We start from the raw sequence: 18,950 nt of genomic DNA, 5'->3' as shown, positions 1-18,950 counted from the left end.
ATCCACGCAGATTCCAGAACTTTGCACCACAGAAATGTGAGGAAAATGTGATTTATGGACGAATTTTAAGGTTTGCAAGGTAATCTGGTTAACAGAACATGGTGAGAGCCAGTCAAGTCATCCCATCCTGGATTCCCCTGGGTGTTGAATTTAAAAAATGTATAGGTTTGGTAGATTTCCCTAGGTGCCGGCAGAGCTAGGGTTCAAATTCTACAGCTAGGCATTTTGCAAAAAAAGGGTCAGTTTTCACTGTGAAAATGTGGTGTGTCCACGTTGCGTTTTGGGCCGTTTCCTGCCGCGGACACTAGGCCTACCCCCACAAGTGAGGTACCATTTTTCTCGGAAGACTTTGGGGAACACGGGGTGGGTTGAGTTTTGTGGATCCATGCAGATTCCAGAACTTTCCACCACAGACATGTGAGGAAAATGTGTCTTTTGGGACAGATTTTGAGGTTTGCAAGGGATTCTGGGTAACAGAAGCTGGTAAGAGCCAGTCAGGTCACCCCATCCTGGATTTCCCTGGGTGTGTAGTTTTCAAAAATGTATAGGTTTGCTAGGTTTGCCAAGGTGCTGGCAGAGCTATAGTTCAAAATCTACAGCTAGGCACTTTGCAAAAAAAGGGTCAGTTTTCACAGTGAAAATGTGGTGTGTCCACGTTGCGTTTCAGGCAATTTCCTGGCGCGGGCACTAGGCCCACCCACACAAATGAGGTACCATTTTGCTATGAAGACTTTGGGGAACGCAGGGTGGGTGGAATTTTGTGGATCTACGCAGATTCCAGAACTTTCCACCACAGAAATATGAGGAAAATGTGTTTTGTTTGACAAATTTTGAGGCTTGCAAGAGAATCTGGGTAACAGAAGCTGGTAAGAGCCAGTCAAGTCACCACATCCTGTATTCCCCTGTGTGTGTAGTTTTTAAAAATGTATAGGTTTGCTACGTTTGTCTTGGTGCCGGCAGAGCTAGGGTTCAAAATCTACAGCTAGGCACTTTGCAAAAAAAGGGTCAGTTTTCACTGTGAAAATGTGGTGTGTCCACGGTGCGTTTTGGGCCGTTTCCTGCCGCGGCCACTGGGCCAACCCCAACAAGTCAGGTACCATTTTTCTCGGAAGACTTTGGGGAACGCGGGGTGGGTGGAATTTTGTGGATCCACGCAGATTCCAGAACTTTCCACCACAGAAATGTGAGGAAAATGTGATTAATGGACACATTTTAAGGTTTGCAAGGGATTCTGGGTAACAGAAGCTGGTAAGAGCCAGTCACGTCACCCCATCCTGGATTTCCCTGGGTGTGTAGTTTTCAAAAATGTATAGGTTTGCTAGGTTTGCCAAGGTGCTGGCAGAGCTAGGGTTCAAAATCTACAGCTAGGCACTTTGCAAAAAAAGGGACAGTTTTCACTGTGAAAATGTGGTGTGTCCACGTTGCGTTTCAGGCAATTTCCTGTCGCGGGCACTAGGCCTACCCACACAAGTGAGCTACCATTTTGCTATGAAGACGTTGGGGAATGCAGGGTGGGTGGAATTTTGTGGATCTACGCAGATTCCAGAACTTTCCACCACAGAAATATGAGGAAAATGTGTTTTGTTTGACATATTTTGAGGCTTGCAAGAGAATCTGGGTAACAGAAGCTGGTAAGAGCCAGTCAAGTCACCACATCCTGGATTCCCCTGTGTGTGTAGTTTTCCAAAAATGTATAGGTTTGCTACGTTTGTCTTGGTGCCGGCAGAGCTAGGGTTCAAAATCTACAGCTAGGCACTTTGTAAAACAAGGGTCAGTTTTCACTGTGAAAATGTGGTGTGTCCACGTTGCGTTTCAGGCAATTTCCTGTCGCGGGCACTAGGCCTACCCACACAAGTTAGGTACCATTTTGCTATGAAGACTTTGGGGAACGCAGGGTGGGTGGAATTTTGTGGATCTACGCAGATTCCAGAACTTTCCACCACAGAAATATGAGGAAAATGTGTTTTGTTTGACAAATTTTGAGGCTTGCAAGAGAATCTGGGTAACAGAAGCTGGTAAGAGCCAGTCAAGTCACCCCATTCTGGATTCCCCTGTGTGTGTAGTTTTCCAAAATGTATAGGTTTGCTACGTTTGTCTTGGTGCCGGCAGAGCTAGGGTTCAAAATCTACAGCTAGGCACTTTGCAAAAAAGGGTCAGTTTTCACTGTGAAAATGTGGAGTGTCCATGGTACGTTTTGGGCCGTTTCCTGCTGCGGCCACTAGGCCTACCCCCACAAGTCAGGTACCATTTTTCTTGGAAGACTTTGGGGAATGCGGGGTTGGTGGAATTTTGTGGATCCACGCAGATTCCAGAACTTTCCACCACAGAAATGTGAGGAAAATGTGATTTATGGACACATTTTAAGGTTTGCAAGGTATTCTGGGTAACAGAAGCTGGTAAGAGCCAGTCACGTCACCCCATCCTGGATTTCCCTGGGTGTGTAGTTTTCAAAAATGTATAGGTTTGCTAGGTTTGCCTAGGTGCTGGCAGAACTAGGGCTCAAAATCTACAGCTAGGCACTTTGCAAAAAAAGGGTCAGCTTTCACTGTGAAAATGTGGTGTGTCCACGTTGCGTTTCAGGCAATTTCCTGTCGCGGGCACTAGGTCTACCCACACAAGTGAGGTACCATTTTGCTATGAAGACTTTGGGTAACGCAGGGTGGGTGGAATTTTGTGGATCTACGCAGATTCCAGAACTTTCCACCACAGAAATATGAGGAAAATGTGTTTTGTTTGACAAATTTTGAGGCTTGCAAGAGTATCTGGGTAACAGAAGCTGGTACGAGCCAGTCAAGTCACCACATCCTGGATTCCCCTGTGTGTGTAGTTTTCAAAAATGTATAGATTTGCTACGTTTGTCTTGGTGCCGGCAGAGCTAGGGTTCAAAATCTACAGCTAGGCACTTTGCAAAAAAAGGGTCAGTTTTCACAGTGAAAATGTGGTGTGTCCAGGTTGCGTTTCAGGCAATTTCCTGTCGCGGGCACTAGGCCTACCCACACGAGTGAGGTACCATTTTGCTATGAAGTATTTTGTGGATCTACGCAGATTCCAGAACTTTCCACCACAGAAATATGAGGAAAATGTGTTTTGTTTGACAAATTTTGAGGCTTGCAAGAGAATCTGGGTAACAGAAGCTGGTAAGAGCCAGTCAAGTCATCCCATCCTGGATTCCCCTGGGTGTTGAATTTAAAAAATGTATAGATTTGCTACGTTTGTCTTGGTGCCGGCAGAGCTAGGGTTCAAATTCTACAGCTAGGCATTTTGCAAAAAAAGGGTTAGTTTTCACTGTGAAAATGTGGTGTGTCCACGTTGCGTTTTGGGCCGTTTCCTGCCGCGGACACTAGGCCTACCCCCACAAGTGAGGTACCATTTTTCTCGGAAGACTTTGGGGAACACGGGGTGGGTTGAGTTTTGTGGATCCATGCAGATTCCAGAACTTTCCACCACAGACATGTGAGGAAAATGTGTCTTTTGGGACAGATTTTGAGGTTTGCAAGGGATTCTGGGTAACAGAAGCTGGTAAGAGCCAGTCAGGTCACCCCATCCTGGATTTCCCTGGGTGTGTAGTTTTCAAAAATGTATAGGTTTGCTAGGTTTGCCAAGGTGCTGGCAGAGCTAGGGTTCAAAATCTACAGCTAGGCACTTTGCAAAAAAAGGGTCTGTTTTCACTGTGAAAATGTGGTGTGTCCACGTTGCGTTTTGGGCCGTTTCCTGCCGTGGCCACTAGGCCTACCCCCACAAGTCAGGTACCATTTTTCTCTGAAGACTTTGGGGAACGCGGGGTGGGTGGAATTTTGTGGATCCACGCAGATTCCAGGACTTTCCACCACAGAAATGTGAGGAAAATGTGATTTATGGACAAATTTTAAGGTTTGCAAGAGAATCTGGGTAACAGAAGCTGGTAAGAGCCAGTCAAGTCACCCCATTCTGGATTCCCCTGTGTGTGTAGTTTTCCAAAATGTATAGGTTTGCTACGTTTGTCTTGGTGCCGGCAGAGCTAGGGTTCAAAATCTACAGCTAGGCACTTTGCAAAAAAGGGTCAGTTTTCACTGTGAAAATGTGGTGTGTCCATGGTACGTTTTGGGCCGTTTCCTGCTGCGGCCACTAGGCCTACCCCCACAAGTCAGGTACCATTTTTATTGGAAGACTTTGGGGAATGCGGGGTTGGTGGAATTTTGTGGATCCACGCAGATTCCAGAACTTTCCACCACAGAAATGTGAGGAAAATGTGATTTATGGACAAATTGTAAGGTTTGCAAGGTATTCTGGGTAACAGAAGCTGGTAAGAGCCAGTCACGTCACCCCATCCTGGATTTCCCTGGGTGTGTAGTTTTCAAAAATGTATAGGTTTGCTAGGTTTGCCAAGGTGCTGGCAGAGCTAGGGTTCAAAATCTACAGCTAGGCACTTTGCAAAAAAAGGGTCAGTTTTCACTGTGAAAATGTGGTGTGTCCACGTTGCGTTTCAGGCAATTTCCTGTCGCGGGCACTAGGTCTACCCACACAAGTGAGGTACCATTTTTCTCGGAAGACTCTTGGGAATGCGAGGTGGGTGGAATTGTGTGGATCCACGCTGATTCCAGAACTTTCCTCCACAGAAATGTGAGGAAAATGTGTTTTCTTTGACAAATTTTGAGGTTTGTAAGGTAATCTGGTTAACAGAACATGGTGAGAGCCAGTCAAGTCATCCCATCCTGGATTCCCCTGGGTGTTGAATTTAAAAAAGGTATAGGTTTGCTAGGTTTCCCTAGGTGCCGGCAGAGCTAGGGTTCAAATTCTACAGCTAGGCATTTTGCAAAAAATGGGTCAGTATCACTGTGAAAATGTGGTGTGTCCATGTTGCGTTTTGGGCCGTTTCCTGCCGCGGACGCTAGGCCTACCCCCACAAGTGAGGTACCATTTTTCTCTGAAGACTTTGGGGAACACGGGGTGGGTTGAATTTTGTGGATCCATGCAGATTCCAGAACTTTCCACCACAGACATGTGAGGAAAATGTGTCTTTTGGGACAGATTTTGAGGTTTGCAAGGGATTCTGGGTAACAGAAGCTGGTAAGAGCCAGTCACGTCACCCCATCCTGGATTTCCCTGGGTGTGTAGTATTAAAAAATGTATAGGTTTGCTAGGTTTGCCTAGGTGCTGGCAGAGCTAGGGTGTAAAATCTACAGCTAGGCACTTTGCAAAAAAAGGGTCAGTTTTCACTGTGAAAATGTGGTGTGTCCACGTTGCGTTTTGAGCCATTTCCTGTCGCGGGCACTAGGTCTACCCACACAAGTGAGGTACCATTTTTCTCGGAAGACTTTGGGAAACGCAGGGTGGGTGGAATTTCGTGGATCCACGCAGATTCCAGAACTTTCTACCACAGAAATATGAGGAAAATGTGTTTTGTTTGACAAATTTTGAGGCTTGCAAGAGTATCTGGGTAACAGAAGCTGGTAAGAGCCAGTCAAGTCACCACATCCTGGATTCCCCTGTGTGTGTAGTTTTCAAAAATGTATAGATTTGCTAAGTTTGTCTTGGTGCCGGCAGAGCTAGGGTTCAAAATCTACAGCTAGGCACTTTGCAAAAAAAGGGTCAGTTTTCACAGTGAAAATGTGGTGTGTCCACGTTGCGTTTCAGGAAATTTCCTGTCGCGGGCACTAGGCCTACCCACACGAGTGAGGTACCATTTTGCTATGAAGAATTTTGTGGATCTACGCAGATTCCAGAACTTTCCACCATAGAAATATGAGGAAAATGTGTTTTGTTTGACAAATTTTGAGGCTTGCAAGAGAATCTGGGTAACAGAAGCTGGTAAGAGCCAGTCAAGTCACCACATCCTGGATTCCCCTGTGTGTGTAGTTTTCAAAAATGTATAGATTTGCTACGTTTGTCTTGGTGCCGGCAGAGCTAGGGTTCAAAATCTACAGCTAGGCACTTTGTAAAACAAGGGTCAGTTTTCACTGTGAAAATGTGGTGTGTCCACGTTGGGTTTCAGGCAATTTCCTGTCGCGGGCACTAGGCCTACCCACACAAGTTAGGTACCATTTTGCTATGCAGACTTTGGGGAACGCAGGGTGGGTGGAATTTTGTGGATCTACGCAGATTCCAGAACTTTCCACCACAGAAATATGAGTAAAATGTGTTTTGTTTGACAAATTTTGAGGCTTGCAAGAGAATCTGGGTAACAGAAGCTGGTAAGAGCCAGTCAAGTCACCCCATTCTGGATTCCCCTGTGTGTGTGTAGTTTTCAAAAATGTATAGGTTTTCTACGTTTGTCTTGGTGCCGGCAGAGCTAGGGTTCAAAATCTACAGCTAGGCACTTTGCAAAAAAGGGTCAGTTTTCACTGTGAAAATGTAGTGTGTCCACGGTACGTTTTGGGCCGTTTCCTGCCACGTCCACTAGGCCTACCCACACAAGTCAGGTACCATTTTTCTCTGAAGACTTTGGGGAACGCGGGGTGGGTGGAATTTTGTGGATCCACGCAGATTCCAGGACTTTCCACCACAGAAATGGGAGGAAAATGTGATTTATGGACAAATTTTAAGGTTTGCAAGGGATTCTGGGTAACAGAAGCTGGTAAGAGCCAGTCACGTCACCCCATCCTGAATTTCCCTGGGTGTGTAGTTTTCAAAAATGTATAGGTTTGCTAGGTTTGCCAAGGTGCTGGCAGAGCTAGGGTTCAAAATCTACAGCTAGGCACTTTGCAAAAAAAGGGACAGTTTTCACTGTGAAAATGTGGTGTGTCCACGTTGCGTTTCAGGCAATTTCCTGTCGCGGGCACTAGGCCTACCCACACAAGTGAGGTACCATTTTGCTATGAAGACGTTGGGGAACGCAGGGTGGGAGGAATTTTGTGGATCTACGCAGATTCCAGAACTTTCCACCACAGAAATATGAGGAAAATGTGTTTTGTTTGACATATTTTGAGGCTTGCAAGAGAATCTGGGTAACAGAAGCTGGTAAGAGCCAGTCAAGTCACCACATCCTGGATTCCCCTGTGTGTGTAGTTTTCCAAAAATGTATAGGTTTGCTCTGTTTGTCTTGGTGCCGGCAGAGCTAGGGTTCAAAACCTACAGCTAGGCACTTTGTAAAACAAGGGTCAGTTTTCACTGTGAAAATGTGGTGTGTCCACGTTGCGTTTCAGGAAATTTCCTGTTGCGGGCACTAGGCCTACCCACACGAGTGAGGTACCATTTTGCTATGAAGAATTTTGTGGATCTACGCAGATTCCAGAACTTTCCACCACAGAAATATGAGGAAAATGTGTTTTGTTTGACAAATTTTGAGGCTTGCAAGAGAATCTGGGTAACAGAAGCTGGTAAGAGCCAGTCAAGTCACCACATCCTGGATTCCCCTGTGTGTGTAGTTTTCAAAAATGTATAGATTTGCTACGTTTGTCTTGGTGCCGGCAGAGCTAGGGTTCAAAATCTACAGCTAGGCACTTTGTAAAACAAGGGTCAGTTTTCACTGTGAAAATGTGGTGTGTCCACGTTGGGTTTCAGGCAATTTCCTGTCGCGGGCACTAGGCCTACCCACACAAGTTAGGTACCATTTTGCTATGCAGACTTTGGGGAACGCAGGGTGGGTGGAATTTTGTGGATCTACGCAGATTCCAGAACTTTCCACCACAGAAATATGAGTAAAATGTGTTTTGTTTGACAAATTTTGAGGCTTGCAAGAGAATCTGGGTAACAGAAGCTGGTAAGAGCCAGTCAAGTCACCCCATTCTGGATTCCCCTGTGTGTGTGTAGTTTTAAAAAATGTATAGGTTTTCTACGTTTGTCTTGGTGCCGGCAGAGCTAGGGTTCAAAATCTACAGCTAGGCACTTTGCAAAAAAGGGTCAGTTTTCACTGTGAAAATGTAGTGTGTCCACGGTACGTTTTGGGCCGTTTCCTGCCACGTCCACTAGGCCTACCCACACAAGTCAGGTACCATTTTTCTCTGAAGACTTTGGGGAACGCGGGGTGGGTGGAATTTTGTGGATCCACGCAGATTCCAGGACTTTCCACCACAGAAATGTGAGGAAAATGTGATTTATGGACAAATTTTAAGGTTTGCAAGGGATTCTGGGTAACAGAAGCTGGTAAGAGCCAGTCACGTCACCCCATCCTGAATTTCCCTGGGTGTGTAGTTTTCAAAAATGTATAGGTTTGCTAGGTTTGCCAAGGTGCTGGCAGAGCTAGGGTTCAAAATCTACAGCTAGGCACTTTGCAAAAAAAGGGACAGTTTTCACTGTGAAAATGTGGTGTGTCCACGTTGCGTTTCAGGCAATTTCCTGTCGCGGGCACTAGGCCTACCCACACAAGTGAGGTACCATTTTGCTATGAAGACGTTGGGGAACGCAGGGTGGGTGGAATTTTGTGGATCTACGCAGATTCCAGAACTTTCCACCACAGAAATATGAGGAAAATGTGTTTTGTTTGACATATTTTGAGGCTTGCAAGAGAATCTGGGTAACAGAAGCTGGTAAGAGCCAGTCAAGTCACCACATCCTGGATTCCCCTGTGTGTGTAGTTTTCCAAAAATGTATAGGTTTGCTACGTTTGTCTTGGTGCCGGCAGAGCTAGGGTTCAAAATCTACAGCTAGGCACTTTGCAAAAAAAGGGTCAGTTTTCACAGTGAAAATGTGGTGTGTCCACGTTGCGTTTCAGGCAATTTCCTGTCGCGGGCACTAGGCCCACCCACACAAGTTAGGTACCATTTTGCTATGAAGACTTTGGGGAACGCAGGGTGGGTGGAATTTTGTGGATCTACGCAGATTCCAGAACTTTCCACCACAGAAATATGAGGAAAATGTGTTTTGTTTGACAAATTTTGAGGCTTGCAAAAGTATCTGGGTAACAGAAGCTGGTAAGAGCCAGTCAAGTCACCACATCCTGGATTCCACTGTGTGTGTAGTTTTCAAAAATGTATAGGTTTGCTACGTTTGTCTTGGTGCCGGCAGTGCTAGGGTTCAAAATCTACAGCTAGGCACTTTGCAAAAAAAGGGTCTGTTTTCACTGTGAAAATGTGGTGTGTCCACAATGCGTTCTGGGCGTTTCCTGCCGCGGCCACTAGGCCTACCCCCACAAGTAAGGTACCATTTTTCTCGGAAGACTTTGGGGAACGCGGGGTGGGTGGAATTTTGTGGATCCACGCAGATTCCAGAACTTTCCACCACAGAAATGTGAGGAAAATATGATTTATGGGGAATTTTAAGATTTGCAAGGGATTCTGGGTAACAGAAGCTGGTAAGAGCCAGTCACGCCACCCCATCCTGGATTTCCCTGGGTGTGTAGTTTTCAAAAATGTATAGGTTTGCTAGGTTTGCCTAGGTGCTGGCAGAACTAGGGCTCAAAATCTACAGCTAGGCACTTTGCAAAAAAAGGGTCAGCTTTCACTGTGAAAATGTGGTGTGTCCACGTTGCGTTTCAGGCAATTTCCTGTCGCGGCCACTAGGTCTACCCACACAAGTGAGGTATCATTTTGCTATGAAGACTTTGGGTAACGCAGGGTGGGTGGAATTTTGTGGATCTACGCAGATTCCAGAACTTTCCACCACAGAAATATGAGGAAAATGTGTTTTGTTTGACAAATTTTGAGGCTTGCAAGAGTATCTGGGTAACAGAAGCTGGTATGAGCCATTCAAGTCACCACATCCTGGATTCCCCTGTGTGTGTAGTTTTAAAAAATGTATAGATTTGCTACGTTTGTCTTGGTGCCGGCAGAGCTAGGGTTCAAAATCTACAGCTAGGCACTTTGCAAAAAAAGGGTCAGTTTTCACAGTGAAAATGTGGTGTGTCCACGTTGCGTTTCAGGCAATTTCCTGTCGCGGGCACTAGGCCTACCCACACGAGTGAGGTACCATTTTGCTATGAAGAATTTTGTGGATCTACGCAGATTCCAGAACTTTCCACCACAGAAATATGAGGAAAATGTGTTTTGTTTGACAAATTTTGAGGCTTGCAAGAGAATCTGGGTAACAGAAGCTGGTAAGAGCCAGTCAAGTCAACACATCCTGGATTCCCCTGTGTGTGTAGTTTTCAAAAATGTATAGATTTGCTACGTTTGTCTTGGTGCCGGCAGAGCTAGGGTTCAAAATCTACAGCTAGGCACTTTGTAAAACAAGGGTCAGTTTTCACTGTGAAAATATGGTGTGTCCACGTTGGGTTTCAGGCAATTTCCTGTCGCGGGCACTAGGCCTACCCACACAAGTTAGGTACCATTTTGCTATGAAGACTTTGGGGAACGCAGGGTGGGTGGAATTTTGTGGATCTACGCAGATTCCAGAACTTTCCACCACAGAAATATGAGTAAAATGTGTTTTGTTTGACAAATTTTGAGACTTGCAAGAGAATCTGGGTAACAGAAGCTGGTAAGAGCCAGTCAAGTCACCCCATTCTGGATTCCCCTGTGTGTGTGTAGTTTTCAAAAATGTATAGGTTTTCTACGTTTGTCTTGGTGCCGGCAGAGCTAGGGTTCAAAATCTACAGCTAGGCACTTTGCAAAAAAGGGTCAGTTTTCACTGTGAAAATGTGGTGTGTCCACGGTACGTTTTGGGCCGTTTCCTGCCGCGTCCACTAGGCCTACCCCCACAAGTCAGGTACCATTTTTCTTGGAAGACTTTGGGGAACGCGGGGTTGGTGGAATTTTGTGGATCCACGCAGATTCCAGAACTTTCCACCACAGAAATGTGAGGAAAATGTGATTTATGGACAAATTTTAAGGTTTGCAAGGTAATCTGGTTAACAGAACATGGTGAGAGCCAGTCAAGTCATCCCATCCTGGATTCCCCTGGGTGTTGAATTTAAAAAATGTATAGGTTTGCTAGATTTCCCTAGGTGCCGGCAGAGCTAGGGTTCAAATTCTACAGCTAGGCATTTTGCAAAAAAAGGGTCAGTTTTCACTGTGAAAATGTGGTGTGTCCACGTTGCGTTTTGGGCCGTTTCCTGCCGCGGACACTAGGCCTACCCCCACAAGTGAGGTACCATTTTTCTCGGAAGACTTTGGGGAACACGGGGTGGGTTGAGTTTTGTGGATCCATGCAGATTCCAGAACTTTCCACCACAGACATGTGAGGAAAATGTGTCTTTTGGGACAGATTTTGAGGTTTGCAAGGGATTCTGGGTAACAGAAGCTGGTAAGAGCCAGTCAGGTCACCCCATCCTGGATTTCCCTGGGCGTGTAGTTTTCAAAAATGTATAGGTTTGCTAGGTTTGCCAAGGTGCTGGCAGAGCTAGGGTTCAAAATCTACAGCTAGGCACTTTGCAAAAAAAGGGACAGTTTTCACTGTGAAAATGTGGTGTGTCCACGTTGCGTTTCAGGCAATTTCCTGTCGCGGGCACTAGGCCTACCCACACAAGTGAGGTACCATTTTGCTATGAAGACGTTGGGGAACGCAGGGTGGGTGGAATTTTGTGGATCTACGCAGATTCCAGAACTTTCCACCACAGAAATATGAGGAAAATGTGTTTTGTTTGACATATTTTGAGGCTTGCAAGAGAATCTGGGTAACAGAAGCTGGTAAGAGCCAGTCAAGTCACCACATCCTGGATTCCCCTGTGTGTGTAGTTTTCCAAAAATGTATAGGTTTGCTACGTTTGTCTTGGTGCCGGCAGAGCTAGGGTTCAAAACCTACAGCTAGGCACTTTGTAAAACAAGGGTCAGTTTTCACTGTGAAAATGTGGTGTGTCCACGTTGCGTTTCAGGCAATTTCCTGTCGCGGGCACTAGGCCTACCCACACAAGTTAGGTACCATTTTGCTATGAAGACTTTGGGGAACGCAGGGTGGGTGGAATTTTGTAGATCCACCCAGATTCCAGAACTTTCCACCACAGAAATATGAGGAAAATGTGTTTTGTTTGACAAATTTTGAGGCTTGCAAAAGTATCTGGGTACCAGAAGCTGGTAAGAGCCAGTCAAGTCACCACATCCTGGAATCCCCTGTGTGTGTAGTTTTCAAAAATGTATAGGTTTGCTACGTTTGTCTTGGTGCCGGCAGAGCTAGGGTTCAAAATCTACAGCTAGGCACTTTGCAAAAAAAGGGTCTGTTTTCACTGTGAAAATGTGGTGTGTCCACGTTGCGTTTTGGGCCGTTTCCTGCCGTGGCCACTAGGCCTACCCCCACAAGTCAGGTACCATTTTTCTCTGAAGACTTTGGGGAACGCGGGGTGGGTGGAATTTTCTGGATCCACGCAGATTCCAGAACTTTCCACCACAGAAATGTGAGGAAAATATGATTTATGGGCAAATTTTAAGATTTGCAAGGGATTCTGGGTAACAGAAGCTGGTAAGAGCCAGTCACGCCACCCCATCCTGGATTTCCCTGGGTGTGTAGTTTTAAAAAATGTATAGGTTTGCTAGGTTTGCCTAGGTGCTTGCAGAATTAGGGCTCAAAATCTACAGCTAGGCACTTTGCAAAAAAAGGGTCAGCTTTCACTGTGAAAATGTGGTGTGTCCACGTTGCGTTTCAGGCAATTTCCTGTCGCGGGCACTAGGTCTACCCACACAATTGAGGTACCATTTTGCTATGAAGACTTTGGGGAACGCAGGGTGGGTGGAATTTTGTGGATCTACGCAGATTCCAGAACTTTCCACCACAGAAATATGAGGAAAATGTGTTTTGTTTGACAAATTTTGAGGCTTGCAAGAGTATCTGGGTAACAGAAGCTGGTAAGAGACAGTCAAGTAACCATATCCTGGATTCCCCTGTGTGTGTAGTTTTCAAAAATGTATAGGTTTGCTACGTTTGTCTTGGTGCCGACAGAGCTAGGGTTCAAAATCTACAGCTAGGCACTTTGCAAAAAAAGGGTCAGCTTTCACTGTGAAAATGTGGTGTGTCCACGGCGAGTTTTGGGCGTTTCCTGCCGCGGCCACTAGGCCTACCCCCACAAGTAAGGTACCATTTTCCTCGGAAGACTTTGGGGAACGCGGGGTGGGTGGAATTTTGTGGATCCACGCAGATTCCAGAACTTTCCACCACAGAAATGTGAGGAAAATATGATTTATGGGCAAATTTTAAGATTTGCAAGGGATTCTGGGTAACAGAAGCTGGTAAGAGCCAGTCACGCCACCCCATCCTGGATTTCCCTGGGTGTGTAGTTTTCAAAAATGTATAGGTTTGCTAGGTTTGCCTAGGTGCTGGCAGAACTAGGGCTCAAAATCTACAGCTAGGCACTTTGCAAAAAAAGGGTCAGCTTTCACTGTGAAAATGTGGTGTGTCCACGTTGCGTTTCAGGCAATTTCCTGTCGCGGGCACTAGGTCTACCCACACAAGTGTGGTACCATTTTGCTATGAAGACTTTGGGGAACGCAGGGTGGATGGAATTTTGTGGATCTACGCAGATTCCAGAACTTTCCACCACAGAAATATGAGGAAAATGTGTTTTGTTTGACAAATTTTGAGGCTTGCAAGAGTATCTGGGTAACAAAAGCTGGTAAGAGCCAGTCAAGTCACCACATCCTGGATTCCCCTGTGTGTGTAGTTTTCAAAAATGTATAGATTTGCTACGTTTGTCTTGGTGCCGGCAGAGCTAGGGTTCAAAATCTACAGCTAGGCACTTTGCAAAAAAAGGGTCAGTTTTCACAGTGAAAATGTGGTGTGTCCACGTTGTGTTTCAGGCAATTTCCTGTCGCGGGCACTAGGCCTACCCACACGAGTGAGGTACCATTTTGCTATGAAGAATTTTGTGGATCTACGCTGTAGGAAGGTGGATATCTGACTATGGTTACCCCCAAATTTTTGCCTAGTGTCTAGCTGGTTTTTCGACTTAGTTGGCCTGAGATCCTGCCATTCAGGATCTCAGCCTGGCTGTTCTCTCTTTAAAATGGACTCCATGTACCCTAGGTACATACCCAATTGGTTGGATCACCCTGTCAGCCCCTGTACCAGTGTACACTAGGTACCCAGGGCATTGGTGTACCCAAGGCCTGCCAGGGGCTGCAGCATGTATTATGCCACCCCAGGCTTGGCCTAACAATCTGACACAACTGGCTGATCACTCAGCTGGGGTAAGTTGGTGTAATCACCTCTTACTTAGGTGTAGTATACCTATACCTAACCTTAAATGGGACACCTGGTAACCTATAAGTCACTCCTATGGCAGGCCTTAACAATCCTGAAGGCAGAGTGCTTGGTTCCATGTGAGATGGTGCTCTGGCATGAGCTGAGCCTGTCTGCAGTGGTCGGAACAACTTCCTTCTACTGTTTCCAGATATCGTCATACCATATACTCTTAAGTGCATTATGAACCTCGCGGTTAAATGCTAACTTTGGTTTGGCTTTATCAAAACATGTCGAGTAAGGTGTCATACGAATTGGAATACTAACCCCTCGCCAATTCTGGCGACGGGGTTAGCATTCCACCCTTCTAGAGGGACACGACATGTACAGTACCTGAAACCCGGGTAAAATCAGACATAGCCTCAGCTCCACAAAATGGATGCTGCCACCACAGACACAAGTCTGCCCTCCTGCTGCTGGGAGTCCTTCCAGCTTGGGAGGTGTGGACAAAGGGTTTCCTGCCAGGGGAGGTGCATGCACCACCCCAGACAGGATTTTGTGTATTGGTCAGGTAGGGCTTGAAAGAAACCAGACATGCCTGTGGCTCACAAGGAGCCTCGGTGCATATGCCAGTTCAAACCGGTCCTGGGGCACACCAGTCCCGGGCCTGGGGCGAGCTGGACAAAGGATTGGGGGTGTAACCACCCCCCTTCCTGGTCCCACCCATAGGGAGGGACCTAGCAGGTAGTCCGGCCCCTAGAATCCGAATAAAGGTAGGAGCTGTGTCCTAAGACTTCAGACATCCTGGAATCAACTTGAAACTAAGAAGAAGACGGGAACTTCGACATTCTGCTGCACAGAAGACTGAAGAAAATCTCCCCTGTGGTCAGGGAGTGACCACCTTGCTAACGCAAGCACCATCCAGCGAATCACCGTCTGCTTTGCCGCCGCCTCCCGCTGGAGCCCGAGCCCAGAGACTGACAAGACCTGGACCTCCAGACCTCTCACCGCCCGATCCACAGTCCCTGCAAAGAGGAGACCCGTGGAGGCACCGAGACACGTGGAGCCAGCCATCTTGGAACGACTACGACAAGCTGACCAGTGCAACAACCGAGGCTCCCTCCAAGTTGTGCTTTGGGTCCTGAGAAGCCCAACCCTCGAGCAGCATCTGCACCAAAGGTGAGCCCTCCAGCATCTCCACGATCTGCGTGGGGCCCTTCTGCATTTTGCCACTCGACGCGCCTAACCGGTTGCTGGCCCGCTGGCTAGTGGCCATCTTGGCGACGAAATCTACGACAAACACCGCTGGTCTGGTTGCTCCAGACTGGCCCTTGCTCCCCTCCAAAGGAGCAATTCCTCTGACCTTGCTGGTCAGAACCAACAGCTGATTTCCGAATCCTCCTACAATTGCTTTTGCCAAGGCTTGTTTGCTTCGATCAAGTCGCCGACACCGCCGACAGCGAGAGCCTGCGTGGGACAGCTTGTGAGCCGACTCCTGGACGTCGTCGACCTTCAGGGACCACGTGGCTGCGGAGACAAGCTACCCCTCATCACCTGTTTGCACCCGACATCGCCTGGTACCCACCTGGTGCCACGCTGGTCACTGGCTAGTGACTGTGAACACTGTCCCCTCTGCTTACAGGTCTTCAACATCTCCGATCCACTCTTGGATCCACTGCATCTCTCCCGGACCGACCGCCTGCAGCATCTTTGTCTTCAAGCTCCACGGAACAGATAGAAGCAACCCGACGCACTTCGAGGCCTATGCACCCGCTTCCTGTGGGTGAGGTAAAGCTGGCACACCTGTGCCCAAGTGTAGTATTACATCTCTAGTGCCTGTGTTCCAAATCTTGAGTTCCTAGTCCATCCGGAAGATTCCTTTTGCAGTAACTTTGTACTTTTTACGCACCCATTGAAACCTATGGGAGCACGCGTGTGACTATTTGCTCTGCACACGCCACCCGTGGACCTCCTGGTCACTAACTGACGTTAGCTCCTTGTAGGCCCAGCGATTCTAGAGGCCTTAGGCCTTTTCCCTTTTCTGTTCGTGGTACTTATACCACTATTTTAGTATATGGTTTGAGTGGCCACCAGGGCCTATCCATATAAAGTGCAACTTCTGTGTATTCTGTGATAATCTTGTTTGACGATTTGTGCTCCTGTGCTCATAAAGAGACTAGGGGTTACTTTGAGAAATAAATACATATATATTTTGAATATATATCTGTGTGGTGTCCTTTCATTGGTATAAAAGGGGGTTGCATTTGGTAAAACAGCTGGCTTAACACGCTTCACGAGTTTAGCCTCAAAGACTGCTTAGCCTACGCTACCACTAGGGCAGCTAGTCCGAAAAGGTTGACTTACAACCACACCATAAGGGTTGCTTGGCATGGTACAAGGTGGTCACTAGAACTAGTGAACAGCATATACCAGGCCAACTTCTCACATTGGTGAGCAGCGGTTGGATTTGAGCTTGCTGTGTTTTACCATTGTAATCTCTTGGTTACCAATTGAAAGATCACATAGGTACCTGTAGGTACATATAAAACAAGATTAGATATACATAAGTTCTACTGAACTTAGTTGTTGTAGAGCAAAGGGAGTAGCACACCCTGACTACAACTACTAGATAGGTTTAGTAGGTAAACCCAAGTGTAGGTAGATTGCAACACATCCACCCACACTTAAGAGCAATGGCTGGGGCAGAGGGGTCCACTGTACCCATCTCTGTTGAGAGTGACCCCCCGAGGGCACCATCCATCTATGCTACCCTTAATCAAAATGAGCTCAGGCAGCTGGCAACTCTTAGAGGCCTTAAACAGACCAAGAACCCAAACTCTGCTGAGCTCAGAGAGCTCTTACAGAATGATGAGAATCAGAGAGCACTCAAGAAAGCTTCCCAGTTAGCCCCCTTAAGGTCAGGAACAGGAGGCCCCCCTTCTGAAGATGCCACAGAGGTACCCCCTTCCAATAGTCACCCCTTAGATGGGATGCCTACCACAGAGGAAGAAAGTGATGGGGATACAGATGTGAGTGGGGATGAAGGGAGAACTAGCCCAGTGCCAAGTGTTATACTTGGCCCAGCTAAACTAAGGCTATTGGGGACTGACAGTGGGTTCACCCCATTGGATCTCCCCAGTGGACTTAACACAGGGCTTGGAAGGCAAAGGAATCGCTCAGGTGACTCCAATGCTTCCCATGGCTCTAGAGGCTCTCAAGGTCACTCCAGAAGGAGACTGACCACCCCTCAGAGGAGGGAACATGAGGCCAGAATGCAGGAAGCCCAGCTGAGGATCAGGAAGCAGGAGCTAGAGGTAGCCCTGATGGAAGAAAAACTGAGGAAGGCTAGGCAACCTAGAGAGAGTGGGTCTATACCCGCTGGTGGCAGCATTGTCCCTAAGGACAAAGATAGGGTCTTTGATAATAGGAACCTGTCTAAGGTTGTGCCCCCCTACAAAAGTGGGGATGACATCCACAAATGGATAACTGCTCTTGAGAGAGCCTGCAAAGTACAGCAGGTTCCTGAAGACCAGTGGGCAGCAATCCTCTGGCTCTCCTTTGAAGGAAGAGGCAGAGACAGACTCCTCACTGTTAGAGAAGAGGATGTCAGAAACTACAGAGTCCTGAAGAGTGTTCTGGTTGATGGGTTAGGCTTAACCACTGAACAGTACAGGTTAATGTTCAGAGATACCCAAAAGACACAGACTCAGGACTGGTCTGAATATGTTGAATGTGCCACTAAGGCTTTGGAGGGTTGGTTGCTGGGAAGTAAGGTATCTGATTATACAGGATTGTACAATTTGATGATGAGAGAACAGATTTTAAGTAACTGTCAAAACCAGCTCCTCCATCAACACCTGGTAGACTCAGATTTGACCTCTCCCCAAGAATTGGGAAAGAGGGCAGATAAATGGGTCAGGACCAGGATCAGGCCTAAGAATCAGGGTGGTGACCAAAAGAAAGATACCACCAAACCTCAAGAGAAGGGAGGGGATAAGGCAAAAGAGAAATCTTCCTCAGGGCCCCAAAACTCCACACAGGGTGGTGGGTCCCAAGCTCCCTCCTCTACCACAGGTAAAAAGCCTTACTGCCATGAGTGTAAAACTCCTGGGCATTGGAAAACTGACAGCAGTTGCCCAAGGGCTACAAACAAAACTGTTCCTCCAATTACTCCTGTCACACCACCTATTACTGTCAGCAGTAATCCCCCAGGTGGTGGGAGTGCCCCCAAAAATTTGGGTGGGTTTACTTGGGGAACACAGGGGGACCCTGGCTTAGCCAATTCCCCTGCAGCAGATACTCTTGTCTGTGATGGTGGCATGGGGTTTGCCAACTTCACTGCCTGTCCCAACACTTTGGGTAGGTACAGACAAGAGCCCTACATCAATGGTACAAAAGCTGAGGCCTACAGAGACACTGGAGCTAGCATCACAATGGTGGCCCATTGGCTAGTTCCCTCTGAGCAGCTTTTGCCTGGTTTCTCCTACCAGGTGACCAACATTGATGGCAAACAGAACAGTCATCCCATGGCAGAGGTATGTCTCAGCTGGGGAGGTGTCACTGGCCCTAAAAGGGTGGCAGTGTCCCCAACCTTGCCTGTAGACTGCTTACTGGGGAATGACTTAGAACTCTCAGCTTGGGCTGGAGTTGAACAAGACACCCATTCTAAAATGGTAGGCCTTTCACAAAAGGGTAGTGGGGTTGTGCCATTCACAACCCCTGTCCAAATAGATTTCCTTCCTGGAAAGGTTGGAAGGGCAGTGGTAGCCACAGCCCAGGCACAGACAGACTTCCCTGTAGAGACTGGCAGAGCTGTGACAGTCACAGCTCAAACACAAACTGAGTGCCTCCCTGAAAAGGTTGGCAAGGCTGTAATGGTCTCAGCCTATACTCAGACTGACATAGGTGTAGTGAAGCCTGAAACTATGGATCACTCCACACAAACAGAGAGTAGTGGGGAGGAAGAAAAGTCTCCCTCTCCCCAGACATTA

The sequence above is a fragment of the Triturus cristatus genome, chromosome 7, assembly GCF_964204655.1.
Source record: "Triturus cristatus chromosome 7, aTriCri1.1, whole genome shotgun sequence".
NCBI lineage: Eukaryota > Metazoa > Chordata > Amphibia > Caudata > Salamandridae > Triturus > Triturus cristatus.
This window is presented reverse-complemented; position numbering follows the sequence as displayed.